General features: G+C 43.1%; 1 protein-coding gene across 4 annotated transcripts in view; it reads left to right on the forward strand.

Annotated features, from left to right (window-relative positions):
* Positions 1-232: 232 nt before the first annotated feature.
* Positions 233-16,409, forward strand: part of LOC112220185 (FERM domain-containing protein 4B) — a 77,359-nt gene continuing 61,182 nt past the window's right edge. For 2 of the 4 annotated variants that reach the window (XM_024381901.2, XM_024381894.2), the window contains exon 1: positions 234-545. The gene's annotated coding sequence lies outside the window, so the exon portion shown is untranslated. Of the gene's footprint in view, positions 546-16,409 lie in introns of all 4 variants that reach the window. The other 2 variants (XM_024381878.2, XM_024381887.2) reach the window with 2 other exon arrangements.

Raw genomic sequence — 16,409 nt, forward strand, 5'->3', positions numbered from 1 at the left:
AATATGTTGTGAAATCTGTTGTAAATGTATTGTAATGTTTAAAAAATGTTATAACTGCCTTAATTTTGCTGGACCATAGGAAGAGTAGCTGCTGCCAATAATAAATATAAAATACAAATGTAGAGCTACGTTTGCAGAGCAGAGACTGACAGAGCTTTGTTTATATGGACTATAGTTCAGCAGGTCCCGCATCGCTTGTACGTGGATCGTGCATTTGTTCAGGTCATGCCAGCACTGGCACAGAATAAATAGTGAGAAATTCGTCTTCTCTGAATTGACTGAAGGATACAGGGGAGGAGGCAGAGAGTGAATGGATGGGACTGTGGACGATAAGGATATGTGGACCTAGTAGACAGCTTCGCTTTCTGGCCCCAATGGATCACTAGCGAAAGAGCAGCGGTTAATTTTACGTTCTTTATTCGTTTTGGTGGGCTACAGCCGGAGAGAACGCCGGTGGAATAATTTGTTTTTATCGCTGCCGGTAAAAAACCTTCTGTTCATACAAAAAGTTCAATTCGACCATAACGGCGACAAATAAAAAAAAGGTAAGGAACTATCCAGTTTCTTTTCAAACGAATCAATCATGCTTTTGATGGTAACTGAAGCTATGTTTATCAAAAGCAATATTGATTGGGCCGTCAACCATCTGTAATTGTGCCATGCCCATATCATATGATGTATGGTATAAGTTATATTTTCATCTGCATTGTAATCTACACTATTGTTTTCTTCAACAATAAGTAAACCTATGTAAAACAAGCTCGTAATTGTTCTGATATCTCACTCTGTTCTCATCCTTTATCTTGTTGCATTGTGCATTACTTGGCACATGTTATGCACTTAAAACTATTTTAAACACTATAGTAGCCAACAGCATGAATATGCCTACCTATTGTACCTAGACACTTATACAGTCATCAGTATTCCCTAGTTTATAGGTTGTATTTAGTTTTTGCCATTTCATCATTGGAAGTAATGTTAATTTATTTGTTTATCTCAAGAAAGAGATAAGATGCAATTCTTTCCATAACCTTCATTTACTTACTCCCACAGCTGCTCTCAGGTGATGACCGACTGAGGTATCAAACCAAAACAAGTGTACGCTTGTTTTCTAATAGACATGCTGCTGCTAACATGCACACAGGGTGTTGATTATGTCAATACCTCGTCCAGAGGGACAATAAAGACGTAACAGACAACACACAAACACACACACACACACACACACACACACACACACACACACACACACACACACACACACACACACACACACACACACACACACACACACACACACACACACACACACACACACACAGTCTGAGACACAAACAAACAGGTTTTAAAGTCACAGACTCACAACTCCTGCCTGAGTTTCCTGTTTCCTGGGAAAGACAAACAATGGGAGAAAGAATGTGATATCCTGTATGGGGTTTGTGTCACTCTGGACTCAAGTACCAAAATAGGCCCATAAGAGGAAAATTGACTGTAATGAATTGTAGGCTAAATATAGGCTACTCAAAGTATTAACTTTATAGGACAGAAAAGCCACAACTAACTGTGAACAAGATGGATTGGTAGCCTACAAAGTTTGATTAATAGACCTCAGTTTACCTCAGCAGCTCAGTTCACTCAGTTACCTCAGGTAGTTTAAATAGCTGTACATGCTGAGGACAGGCAGTGCTAATGTGCCTGTCCTGTCCCTGTCACTATACTGCATGGGTCTGGTTTGTAAAGGGGACATTATTAAATTAGAGGCTCATAAAATAAGTGTCACACACAGATACACACAGACACACACGCACGCGCACACACACTACATTAGAGTACAAAAGCAGGACAGCATTTTGTTTACTTCAGTCTGGGATGTTCAGTTGGTTTTAATGGGGTCAGTGCTTCCAATTCAATAAAGCTATTAACTGTCACCTAAGATTCCATTGCTGGTGCTCCAACCTGGTCTCAGAGCATTTTGTATTATTCTGTACTTAAAATCTAAAACACTCCCTTTATTATTTTATGTTACATTTCGTATGTTATGTATTAATTTGTAGATGTCCATCGCCCAATTCGTATTATATGTTACAAATTTGCAAAACGTACTATATGTTATGGATTTGCACAATGTACTATATGTTTTTACAAATTATAGCTAGGTGGCTAACGTTAGCTAGGCTAGGGGTTAGAGTTAGGGGTTAGGATTAAGGTTAAGTATAGGAGTTAGGTTAAAGGGTTAAAGTTAGGGGAAGGGTTAGCTAAAAGGGTTAAGGTTCGGGTTAGGGTTAGGGTAAAGGTTAGCTAACATGCTAAGTAATTTGAAAGTAGCTTAAAAGTAGTAAGTAGTTGAACAGTTGCTAATTAGCTAAAATTGCAGTGATGAGGTTCGAACTCGCAACCTTTGGGTTGATAGAAATTTGCGTTATACACCCACCTATCCACCCCGTCCAACCACCTACTTTAGTTTATCTTTAAGTAACCATCTGTCTTCTGTAACCATACCAAACATAACATATCATACTAGTGGTTAGAGCGTTGGGCCAGTAACCCAAAGCTTGCTGGATCGAATCCCCGAGCTGACAAGGTAAAAATCTGTCATATGCCTCCAGCAAGGCAGTTAACCCACTGTTCTCCGGGCGCTGAAGATGTGGTTGTTGATTAAGGCAGGCCCTGCACCTCTCGGATTCAGAGGGGTTGGGTTAAATGCGGAAGACACATTTCAGTTGAATGCATTCAGTTGTACAACTGACAAGGTATCCCCCTTTCTCTAATTTGAGTGTCTGAATGTACGTTTACTATGTTACGTCTAGTCTATGAGACCAGGCTGGGTGCTTAACCAGCACAGATAAGAGTTATTTGCTAATCAGAATACATTAATTCACGGAGCCATTCAAACAAACCAGCCTTTCAGAGAGTAAACAGTAGAAACCTTTTCTGTCTATATGTAACTTAGCCTACAAAGGCGACACATAACCTGGGTTAACCAGGGTTAACCAGAAACCTGGGTCTGAGAATAGGGTTATTATAATTTCCCACCTTTAGACCCAGCCTTTCTTTTGTCTTGAGATTTGGTTATCAGCATTTTCTGTTTTTCACACACATATCATTTGAATGTTTTTCATGCACATAGAGCAGGAGGATTGGTAGTTATTAGATTCTGTAGTCATGCAGGTGTCATCTGACAGAGTGAGCAGGTCCTGTTGAACAGGTTTTCCACCCAGGTCATTCCTCTAGTCTACAGGATATACTCTAAACCCCTTACTGCGTACAGATTTTCACAACAAGACAAAATAGGAAAGAAAAGGAATGATGCAATAAATTGATGGCATCTCTCTCTTTGCAAAATTCTGTACTTTGGTAGAGTTTGTAATAGTTTGTCTGTGCTTCAGTATGCTTACTTTTATGAATAGGCCTAATAGTGTGGCTACTCAACTTGATTATGGTGGGTTCTAATGTAAGTTTATGCCCCAAAGCAGTGCTAATCAATTCCACGGTAACAAAGTAATGCGGAGACTCCGATTTTTCACTTTAAAATGCATGCCAAACAGAAACCAATGATTGCAAAGTTTAAAAAACCATGCAACTCTATGCACAAGGATGCCTTTTAACAATTTCCACATGGTACTCTACCCTGAACCTTAGTCACTGTTGCCCTATGTACAGTACATAGTCATTGAACACTGGCCACTTTAATCATGTTTATATACTGTTTTACCCACTTCATATGTACAGTGTCTTCAGAAAGTACTCATACCTCTTGACTTATTCCACATTTTGTTGTGTTACTGCCTGAATTCAAAATGGATTGAATAAAAACATTATCACCCATCTACACACAATACTCCCTAATGACAATGTAAAAATTGTTTTTTGAAATTCTTGCAGATTTATTGAAAATGAAATACATAAATATCTAATTTACATACGTATTCACACCCCTGGAGTCAATACTTTGTAGAAGCACCTTTGGCAGTGATTACAGCTGTAAATGTTTCTGGGTAAGTCTATAAGAGCAAATGTTGCACCTGGGTTGTGCAACATTTGCCCATTATTCTTTTCAAAATTCTTCAACTGTCAAATGGATTGTTGTTCGTTGCTAGACAACAATTTTCAGGTCGTGCCATATATTTTCAAGTTGATTTAAGTCAAAACTGTAACGCTCAGGAACGTTCACTGTCTTCTTGGTAAGCAGTGTAGATTTGTGCTTGTGTTTTATATTTTTGTCCTGTTGAAAGGTGAGTTCATCTCCCAGTGTCTGTTGGAAAACAGAATGAACCAGGTTTTTTGCTTGTACTTGGCTACATTCTGTTTCTTTTTTATCGTGAAAAATACCCCAGTCCTTAAAAATTACAAGCATACCCATAACATGCTTGAACATATGGTGAGTGGTACTCAGTAATGTGTTGTATTGGATTTGCCCCAAAAGTTAATTGTTTTGCCAAATGTTTTGCTGTGTTACTTGTATTATTTGTCTTGTTGCAAACAAGATGCATGTTTTGTAATATTTGTATTCTGGGCAGGTTTCCTTCTTTTCACTCTGGCAATTAGGTTAGTATTGTGGAGTAACTACAATGTTATTGATCCATCCTCAGTTCTCTCCTGTCACAGCCATTGAACTCTGTAACTGTTGGTCACAGATACCTTAAAATAAAAGTTATGGATGTGGATCAGAAAACCAGTCAGTATCTAGTGTGACCATCACTTACCTCATGCAGTGTGACATCTCTCATTCACATAGAGTTGATCAGGCTGTTGATTGTGGCCTGTGGAATGTTGTCCCACTCCTTTTGGCAGGAACTGGAACACGCTGTCGTACACGCCAATCCAGAGCATCCCAAACATGCTCAATGGGTGACATGTCTGGTGTGTATGCAGGCCATGGAAGAACTGGGACATTTTCAGATTCCAGGAATTCTGTACAGATCCTTGCGACATGGGGCCGTGCATTATCATGCTGAAACATGAGGTGATGGCGGCGGATGAATGGCATGATAATGGGCCTTAGGATTTTGTCATGGTATCTCTGTGCATTCAAATTGCCATTGATAAAATGCAATTGTGTTCGTTTTCCGTAGTTTACTCCTGCCGATGCCATAACCCCACCACCACCATGGGGCACTCTGTTCACAATGTTGACATCAGCAAATCCGCTTGCCCCCATTAAGCCATACACATTGTCTGCCATCTGCCTGGTACAGATGAAACCGGGATTCATCTGTGAAGAGTATACTTCTCGAGCATGCCACTGGCCATCGAAGGTGAGCATTTGTCTACTGAAGTTGTTTATGATGCCGAACTGCAGGTCAAGACCCTGATGAGGACAACGAGCACTCAGATGAGCTTCCCTGACATGGTTTGTGACAGCAGAAATTCTTTGGTTGTGAAAATCATCAGCTGTCCGGGTGGCTGGTCTCAAACGATCCCGCAGGTGAAGAAACGGGCTAACATGGTTACACATAGTCTGCGGTTGCGAGGCCGGTTGGACGTACTGTCAAATTCTCTAAAATGACATTGGAGGCAGCTTATGGTAGAGACATGAACATTAAATTCTCTGGAAACAGCTCATGTGGACATTCCTGCACTCAGCATGCCAATTGCACGCTCCCTCAAAACTTGAGACATCTGTAGCATTATGTTGTGTGATAAAACTGCACATTTTAGATTGGCCTTTTAATGTCCCCAGCACAAGGTGCACCTGTGTAATGATCATGCTATTTAATCAGCTTCTTGATATGCCATAATGATGGATTATCTTCGCAAAGGAGAAATGCTCACTAACAGTGAAAGAATTGAGAGAAATAAGCTTTTTGTGCGTATGGAACATTTCTGGGAGCTTTTATTTCAGCTCATGAAATATGGGACCAACACTTTACATGTTGCAGGGGGGTGCAACTCAATATTAGGAAGATGCTCTCTATTTGTTATACACTCAGTGTACATATAGTGGCAAGAAAAAGTATGTGAACCCTTTGGAATTACCTGGATTTCTGCATAAATTGGTCATCAAATTTGATCTGATTTTCATCTCAGTCACAACAATAGACAAACATAGTGTGCTTAAACTAATAACACACATATTATAGTATTTTTCTTGTCTACAATGAATACATCATTGAAACATTCACAGTGTAGGTTGGACAAAGTATGTGAACCCCTAGGCTAATGACTTCTCCAAATGCTAATTGGAGTCAGGAGTCAGCTAACCTGGAGTCCAATCAATGAGACGAGATTGGAGATATTGGTTAGAGCTGCCTTGTCCTATAAAAAACACTAACAAAATTTGAGTTTGCTATTCACAAGAAGCATTGCCTGATGTGAACCATGCCTCGAACAAAAGATATCTCAGAAGACCTAAGATGAATAAATGTTGACTTGCAAAAAGCTGGAAAGGGTTACAAAAGTATCTCTAAAAGCCTTGATGTTCATCAAATTGTAAGACAAATTGTCTATAAATCGAGAAAGTTCAGCACTGTTGCTACTCTCCCTGGGAGTGGCCGTCCTGCAAAGATGACTGCAAGAGTACAGCACAGAATGCTCAATGAGGTAATGAAGAATCATAGAGTGTCAGCTAAAATCTTACAGAAATCATCTGGAACATGCTAACATCTCTGTTGACGAGTCTACGACACATAAGACACTAAACAAGAATGGTGTTCATTGGAGGACACCACGGAAGAAGCCACTGCTGTCCAAAAAAAACATTGCTGCTGGTCTGAAGTTTGCAAACGTGCACCTGGATGTTCCACAGCGCTACAGGCAAAATATTCTGTGGACAAATGAAACTACAGTTGAGTTGTTTGGAAGGAACACACAACACTGTGTGGAGAACAAAAGGCACAGCATACCAACATCGAAACATCATCCCAACTATAAAGTATGGTGGAGGGCGCATCATGGTTTGGGGCTGCTTTGCTGCCCCAGGGCCTGGACAGCTTGCAATCATCAATGGAAAAATTAATTCCCAAGTTTATCAAGACATTTTGTAGGAGAGTGTTAGGCTATCTGTCCACCAATTGAAGCTCATCAGAAGCTTGGTGACGCAACAGGGCAACAACTCAAAACACAGAAGGAAATCAACAGAATGGCTTCAACAGAAGAAAATACGCCTTCTGGAGTGGCCCAGTCAGAGTCCAGACCTCTGCATGGGTAACGCTGCTTCGATGTGGTGGCTGTTGTCGTTGTGTTGCTGGTTCGAGCCCAGGGAGGAGCGAGGAGAGGGACGGAGGCTATACTGTTACTCTGGCAATACTAAAGTGCCTATAAAAACATCCAATAGCTAAAGGTTAATGAAATACAAATGGTATAGAGGGAAATAGTCCTATAATTCCTATAATAACTACAACCAAAAACTTCTTACCTGGGAATATTGAAGACTCATGTTAAAAGGAACCACCAGCTTTCATATGTTCTCATGTTCTGAGCAAGGAACTGAAATGTTAGCTTTCTTACATAGCACTATTGCACTTTTACGTTCTTCTCCAACACTTTGTTTTTGCATTATTTAAACCAAATTGAACATGTTTTATTATCTACTTGAGGCTAAATTGATTTTATTGATGTATTATATTAAGTTATAATAAGGGTTAATTCAGTATTGTTATAATTGTCATTATTACAAATACATATGTTTTTTAATCGGCCGATTAATCAGTATCGGTATCGAAAAATCATAATCGGTCGACCTCTAGTTTGGACCAATCTAGTTTGTTGTTGATGTGGACACCAAGGAATTTGAAGCTCTCAACCTGCTCCACTACAGCCCCATCGATGAGAATGGGGACATGTTCGGTGCTCCTTTTCCCATACTCCACAATCATCTCCTTAGTCTTGGTTACGTTGAAGGATAGGTTGTTATTCTGGCACCACCCGGCCAGGTCTCTGACCTCCTCCCTATAGGCTGTCTCGTCGTTGTCGGTGATCAGGCCTACCACTGTTGTGTCGTCAGCAAATTTAATGATGGTGTTGGAGTCGTGCCTGGCCATGCAGTCGTGGGTGAACAGGGAGTACAGGAGGGGACTGAGCACGCACCCGTGTGGAGCTCCAGTGTTGAGGATCAGCATGGCAGATGTGTTGCTACCTACCCTCATCACCTGGGGGCGGCCTGTCAGGAAGTCCAGGATCCAGTTGCAGAGGGAGGTGTTTAGTCCCAGGTTCCTTAGTTTGGTGATGAGCTTTGAGGGTACTATAGTGTTGAACGCTGAGCTGTAGTCAATGAACAGCATTCTCACATAGGTGTTCCTTTTGTCCAGGTGGGAAAGGTCAGTGTGGAGTGCAATAGAGATTGCATCAACTGTGATCTGGTTTCTGGGATAATGGTGTTGATGTGAGCCATTACCAACCTTTCTAAGCACTTCATGGCTACGGACGTGAGTGCTACGAGTCTGTAGTCATTTATGCAGGTTGCCTTTGTGTTCTTGGGCACAGGGACTATGGAGGTCTGCTTGAAGCATGTTGGTATTAAAGACTCAATCAGTGACTTGCTGAAAATGTCAGTGAAGACACCTGCCAGTTGGTCAGCACATGCCCGGAGCACACATCCTGGTAATCCGTCTGGCCCCGCAGCCTTGTGTATGTTGACCTGTTCTTACTCACGTCAGCTACGGAGAGCGTGATCACACAGTCGTCCAGAACAGCTGATGCTCTCATGCATGTCTCAGTGTTGCTCGCCTCGAAGCGAGCATAGAAAGTGATTTAGCTCGTGTGGTAGGCTCGTGTAACTGGGCAGCTCGCGGCTATGCTTCCCTTTGTAGTCTGTAATAGTTTGCAAGCCCTGCCACATCCGACGGGCGTCGGAGCCGGTGTAGTATGATTCAATCTTAGTCCTGTATTGATGCTTTGCCTGTTTGAACGTTCGTCGCAGGGCATAGCGGGATTTCTTGTAAGCTTCCCGGTTAGAGTCCCGCACCTTGAAAGCGGCAGCTCTACCTTTAGCCCAGTGCGAATGTTACCTGTAATCCATGGCTTCTGGTTGGGGTATGTGCGTACAGTCACTGTGGGGATGACGTCCTCAATGCACTTATTGATAAAGCCAGTGACTGATGTGGTGTATTCCTCAATGTCATCGGAAGAATCCCGGAACATGTTCCAGTCTGTTATAGCAAAGCAGTCCTGTAGTTTAGCATCTGCTTCATCTGACCATTTTTTTATAGACCGAGTCACTGGTGCTTCCTGCTTTAATTTTTGCTTGTAAGCAGGAATCAGGAGGATAGAGTTGTGGTCGGATTTACCAAATGGAGGGCGAGGGAGAGCTTTGTACGCGTTTATGTGTGGAGTACAGGTGATCTAGAATTTTTTTCCTCTGGTTGCACATTTAACATGTTGATAGAGATTTGATTTAGAACTGATTTAAGTTTCCCTGCATTAAAGTCTATTTATGGGGATGTCACGTTCTGACCTTTGTTTCCTTTTGTCTTTATTTAGTATGGTCAGGGCGTGAGTTGGGGTGGGCAGTCTATGTTTTTGTTTCTATGTTTTTTCTATTTCTGTTTCTGGCCTGATATGGTTCTCAATCAGAGGCAGCTGTTTATCGTTGTCCCTGATTGAGAACCATATTTAGGTAGCCTGGGTTTCACTGTTGGTTTGTGGGTGTTTGTTTCCTGTGTCAGTGTTTGTGCCACACGGGACACCTGTCGTTTATATCCACTTTGTTATTATGTATTCTGTCATATTCAGTTTATACTATTAAAACATGGGCACTTACCACGCTGCATTTTGGTCCGATCCTTGCTACACCTCTTCAGACGAAGAAGAGGAAATCTGTCATTGCAGGGGAACTCTGAGAATGATCAATGTAGCTAGCTTTGTTGACAAACCATTGTTTGTGTAAATTCTGGTCACTTTTCATCTCTCAGAGGATATTGTGTTGTATAGGAAGACTGTTTCTAGCAGATCTAAGATGGAGCCTGAGCTATAGAGCAACCTGTGTCCCAGTGGGCAATGGTTGTGCAGTGAGGAATGCCCTGAGGCTGTATCTACTGTAGTTCCCTTAAGAGCCACACCACAGTGTAGAAAGCACATTACCATCCTTTGGTTATGTTTGGTCTCTTCCTCTGCGTTGCAGACCAGCACTCAATTGCTCTGAGGCTTAGAAAGTGAGAATAACAGCAAAGCAGACCCAATGTTTAGCTCTTGCTCTGTGTTCGGTCTGCTGGCTGTGGATGCTATCCTGCTGCTTTGCCTGCAAGCTGTGGGAGCTGTCGATGATCCTTCCTGTAATTACCCTGTCTGTTTCTCTCTCCTTTTTATTACTATCCTACTCTCTTTTTCACTATATCTCTCCATCGTTCTCTCTCACAAACATATACACACACACACACACAGTCGCTTCACCTTACTACATGTACAGTGGGGCAAAAAAGTATTTAGTCAGCCACCAATTGTGCAAGTTCTCCCACTTAAAATATGAGAGAGGCCTGTAATTTTCATCATAGGTACACTTCAACTATGACAGACAAAATGAGAAAAGAAATCCAGAAAATCACATTGTAGGATTTTTTATGAATTTATTTGCAAATTATGGTGGAAAATAAGTATTTGGTCACCTACAAACAAGCAAGATTTCTGGCTCTCACAGACCTCACAGACCTGTAATGAGTGGAGGACAGGCTCCTCTGTCCTCCACTCGTTACCTGTATTAATGGCACCTGTTTGAACTTGTTATCAGTATAAAAGACACCTGTCCACAACCTCAAACAGTCACACTCCAAACTCCACTATGGCCAAGACCAAAGAGCTGTCAAAGGACACCAGAAACTAAATTGTAGACCTGCACCAGGCTGGGAAGACTGAATCTGCAATAGGTAAGCAGCTTGGTTTGAAGAAATCAACTGTGGGAGCAATTATTAGGAAATGGAAGACATACAAGACCACTGATAATCTCCCTCGATCTGGGGCTCCACGCAAGATCAAATCAAATCAAATCAAATCAAATTTTATTTGTCACATACACATGGTTAGCAGATGTTAATGCGAGTGTAGCGAAATGCTTGTGCTTCTAGTTCCGACAATGCAGTAATAACGAACAAGTAATCTAACTAACAATTCCAAAAAAACTACTGTCTTATACACAGTGTAAGGGGATAAAGAATATGTACATAAGGATATATGAATGAGTGATGGTACAGAGCAGCATAGGCAAGATACAGTAGATGATATCGAGTACAGTATATACATATGAGATGAGTATGTAAACCAAGTGGCGTAGTTAAAGTGGCTAGTGATACATGTATTACATAAGGATGCAGTCGATGATATAGAGTACAGTATCTACGTATGCATATGAGATGAATAATGTAGGGTAAGTAACATTATATAAGGTAGCATTGTTTAAAGTGGCTAGTGATATATTTACATAATTTCCCATCAATTCCCATGATTAAAGTGGCTGGAGTAGAGTCAGTGTCATTGACAGTGTGTTGGCAGTAGCCACTCAATGTTAGTGGTGGCTGTTTAACAGTCTGATGGCCTTGAGATAGAAGCTGTTTTTCAGTCTCTCGGTCCCAGCTTTGATGCACCTGTACTGACCTCGCCTTCTGGATGACAGCGGGGTGAACAGGCAGTGGCTCGGGTGGTTGATGTCCTTGATGATCTTTATGGCCTTCCTGTAGCATCGGGTGGTGTAGGTGTCCTGGAGGGCAGGTAGTTTGCCCCCGGTGATGCGTTGTGCAGACCTCACTACCCTCTGGAGAGCCTTACGGTTGAGGGCGGTGCAGTTGCCATACCAGGCGGTGATACAGCCCGCCAGGATGCTCTCGATTGTGCATCTGTAGAAGTTTGTGAGTGCTTTTGGTGACAAGCCGAATTTCTTCAGCCTCCTGAGGTTGAAGACGCGCTGCTGCGCCTTCCTCACGATGCTGTCTGTGTGAGTGGACCAATTCAGTTTGTCTGTGATGTGTATGCCGAGGAACTTAAAACTTGCTACCCTCTCCACTACTGTTCCATCGATGGGGATGGGGGGGTGTTCCCTCTGCTGTTTCCTGAAGTCCACAATCATCTCCTTAGTTTTGTTGACGTTGAGTGTGAGGTTATTTTCCTGACACCACACTCCGAGGGCCCTCACCTCCTCCCTGTAGGCCGTCTCGTCGTTATTGGTAATCAAGCCTACCACTGTTGTGTCGTCCGCAAACTTGATGATTGAGTTGGAGTCGTGCATGGCCACACAGTCGTGGGTGAACAGGGAGTACAGGAGAGGGCTCAGAACGCACCCTTGTGGGGCCCCAGTGTTGAGGATCAGCGGGGAGGAGATGTTGTTGCCTACCCTCACCACCTGGGGGCGGCCCGTCAGGAAGTCCAGTACCCAGTTGCACAGGGTGAGGTCGAGACCCAGGGTCTCGAGCTTGATGACGAGCTTGGAGGGTACTATGGTGTTGAATGCCGAGCTGTAGTCGATGAACAGCATTCTCACATAGGTATTCCTCTTGTCCAGATGGGTTAGGGCAGTGTGCAGTGTGGTTGAGATTGCATCGTCTGTGGACCTATTTGGGCGGTAAGCAAATTGGAGTGGGTCAAGGGTGTCAGGTAGGGTGGAGGTGATATGGTCCTTGACTAGTCTCTCAAAGCACTTCATGATGACGGATGTGAGTGCTACGGGGCGGTAGTCGTTTAGCTCAGTTACCTTAGCTTTCTTGGGAACAGGAACAATGGTGGCCCTCTTGAAGCATGTGGGAACAGCAGACTGGTATAGGGATTGATTGAATATGTCCGTAAACACACCGGCCAGCTGGTCTGCGCATGCTCTGAGGGCGCGGCTGGGGATGCCGTCTGGGCCTGCAGCCTTGCGAGGGTTAACACGTCTAAATGTCTTACTCACTTCGGCTGCAGTGAAGGAGAGACCGCATGTTTTCGTTGCAGGTCGTGTCAGTGGCACTGTATTGTCCTCAAAGCGGGCAAAAAAGTTATTTAGTCTGCCTGGGAGCAAGACATCCTGGTCCGTGACTGGGCTGGGTTTCTTCCTGTAGTCCGTGATTGACTGTAGACCCTGCCACATGCCTCTTGTGTCTGAGCCGTTGAATTGAGATTCTACTTTGTCTCTGTACTGGCGCTTAGCTTGTTTGATAGCCTTGCGGAGGGAATAGCTGCACTGTTTGTATTCAGTCATGTCACCAGACACCTTGCCCTGATTAAAAGCAGTGGTTCACGCCTTCAGTTCCACACGAATGCTGCCATCAATCCACGGTTTCTGGTTAGGGAATGTTTTAATCGTTGCTATGGGAACGACATCTTCAACGCACGTTCTAATGAACTCGCACACCGAATCAGCGTATTCGTCAATGTTGTTGTCTGACGCAATACGAAACATCTCCCAGTCCACGTGATGGAAGCAGTCTTGGAGTGTGGAGTCAGCTTGGTCAGACCAGCGTTGGACAGACCTCAGCGTGGGAGATTCTTGTTTTAGTTTCTGTCTGTAGGCAGGGATCAACAAAATGGAGTCGTGGTCAGCTTTTCCGAAAGGGGGCGGGGCAGGGCCTTATATGCGTCGCGGAAGTTAGAGTAACAATGATCCAGGGTCTTTCCACCCCTGGTTGCGCAATCGATATGCTGATAAAATTTAGGGAGTCTTGTTTTCAGATTAGCCTTGTTAAAATCCCCAGCTACAATGAATGCAGCCTCCGGATAAATCGTTTCCAGTTTGCAGAGAGTTAAATAAAGTTCGTTCAGAGCCATCGATGTGTCTGCTTGGGGGGGGATATATACGGCTGTGATTATAATCGAAGAGAATTCTCTTGGTAGATAATGCGGTCTACATTTGATTGTGAGGAATTCTAAATCAGGTGAACAGAAGGATTTGAGTTCCTGTATGTTTCTTTCATGACAACATGTCACGTTGGCCATAAGGCATACGCCCCCGCCCCTCTTCTTACCAGAAAGATGTTTGTTTCTGTCTGCGCGATGCGTGGAGAAACCCGCTGGCTGCACCGCTTCGGATTGCGTCTCTCCAGTTAGCCATGTTTCCGTGAAGCAGAGAACGTTACAGTCTCTGATGTCCCTCTGGAATGCTACCCTTGCTCGGATTTCATCAACCTTGTTGTCAAGAGACTGGACATTGGCAAGAAGAATGCTAGGGAGTGGTGCACGATGTGCCCGTCTCCGGAGTCTGACCAGAAGACCGCTTCGTTTCCCTCTTTTTCTGAGTCGTTTTTGGGTCGCTGCATGTAATCCGCTCCGTTACACTGGTTGTAAGGCAGAACACAGGATCCGCATCGCGAAAAACATATTCTTGGTCGTACTGATGGTGAGTTGACGCTGATCTTATATTCAGTAGTTCTTCTCGGCTGTATGTAATGAAACCTAAGATGACCTGGGGTACTAGTGTAAGAAATAACACGTAAAAAAAACAAAAAACGGCATAGTTTCCTAGGAACGCGAAGCGAGGCGGCCATCTCTGTCGGCGCCTGCATTCTACCCCGTGGGGTCAAAATGATCACAAGAACGGTGAGCAAAAATCCCAGAACCACACGGGGGGACCTAGTGAATGACCTGCAGAGAGCTGGGACCAAAGTAACAAAGCCTACCATCAGTAACACACTACGCCCCCAGGAACTCAAATCCTGCAGTGCCAGACGTGTCCCCCTGCTTAAGCCAGTACATGTCCAGGCCCGTCTGAAGTTTGCTAGAGAGCATTTGGATGATCCAGAAGAAGATTGGGAGAATGTCATATGGTCAGATGAAATCAAAATATAACTTTTTGGTAAAAACTCAACTCGTCGTGTTTGGAAGACAAAAAATGCTAAGTTGCATCTAAAGAACACCATACCTACTGTGAAGCATGGGAGTGGAAACATCATGCTTTGGGGCTGTTTTTCTGCAAAGGGACCAGGACGACTGATCCGTGTAAAGGAAAGAATGAATGGGGCCATGTATCGTGAGATTTTGAGTGAAAACTTCCTTCCATCAGCAAGGGCATTGAAGATGAAACGTGGCTGGGTCTTTCAGCATGACAATGATCCCAAACACACCGCCCGGGCACCGAAGGAATGGCTTCGTAAGAAGCATTTCAAGGTCCTGGAGTGGCCTAGCCAGTCTCCAGATCTCAACCCCATAGAACATCTTTGGAGGGAGTTGAAAGTCTGTGTTGCCCAGCAACAGCCTCCAAATATCACTGCTCTAGTGGAGATCTGCATGGAGGAAATACCAGCAACAGTGTGTGAAAACCTTGTGAAGACTTACAGAAAACGTTTGACCTCTGTCATTGCCAACAAAGGGTATATAACAAAGTATTAAGATAAACTTTTGTTATTGACCAAATACTTATTTTCCACCATAATTTGCAAATAAATTCATTAAAAATCCTACAATGTGATTTTCTGGAAAAAAAATTCTCATTTTGTCTGTCATAGTTGAAGTGTACCTATGATGAAAATTACAGGCCTCTCATCTTTTTAAGTGGGAGAACTTGCACAATATTGGTGGCTGACTAAATACTTTTTTGCCCCACTGTATATGTATCTGTTATGATTAAACGTTGTTTATTTACTCCTTGTCCTATTCTTTTTTTCTATATTTTTCTCTCTGCGTTGTTGGGAAGGGTCTGGAAGTATGCATTTCACTGTTTGTATACACCTGTTGTTTACTAAGCATGTGACAAAAACTATTTAATTTGACACACACATACACACACCAGAGGAGCTGGAGTGCTCATTTAGGAGCTGTGTTTGAGGGCCTAAATTATAATGACCACTGAGAGGACTGTGCTGAATGGGGGGATGGTAATGGACAGATAGACCTGAGATGAGCAGCTATTATTCTCTCACTGAAGCAGCAATAGTGATGTCTATGTAGAGCATGGAAGCAGCCGTGTTCAGGCAGCAGACATATCCCACAGCCATGAGACCAGAGTAATCAATACTGCTCAGTGATTCAACCCCCAAGTGTGTGTTTCACAGAGCTACAGCTGGAGGGGATGGCTTGGTAAAGAGATGGTTCGCTCGCTAAAGAGCCTTCTGAACCTGTAATATATATACATTTATAACCTTGTTTTTTTTAGCTCTGAATGCTGATTGGCTGACAGCCGTGGTATATCAGACCGTATACCACAGGTATGAGAACACTCTAGGAGCTCAGATGCAAACATTTAATTACCAACGTTTCAACATTGGTAATTACATTTTTGCATCTGAGCTCCTAGAGTGTGCGGCTCTCTTTTATTTTCAAGTTTTCTACTCCGCTAGCCAGCACCTCGCCTAAATAGGTGTGCGTTTCTTTTTCTTCTACATATGCAGTGCCACACCTCCTAGGGCCTTATTGCTTGAATATATATATTAGTTTTCTCCTCAATAGCTTGTCTAAAGCCTAAAGTGTACTCTTTATTCTTATTTTCTATATTCAGTGTTTGCTCATATTGGCTCTTTTCATTAAATGTGTAGGCCATATGTTGAGGATTTAGAAGTCATTTCAGTGCTGTCTGGCAGATCGAA

The sequence above is a fragment of the Oncorhynchus tshawytscha genome, linkage group LG02, assembly GCF_018296145.1.
Source record: "Oncorhynchus tshawytscha isolate Ot180627B linkage group LG02, Otsh_v2.0, whole genome shotgun sequence".
In the NCBI taxonomy this organism is placed as follows: domain Eukaryota; kingdom Metazoa; phylum Chordata; class Actinopteri; order Salmoniformes; family Salmonidae; genus Oncorhynchus; species Oncorhynchus tshawytscha.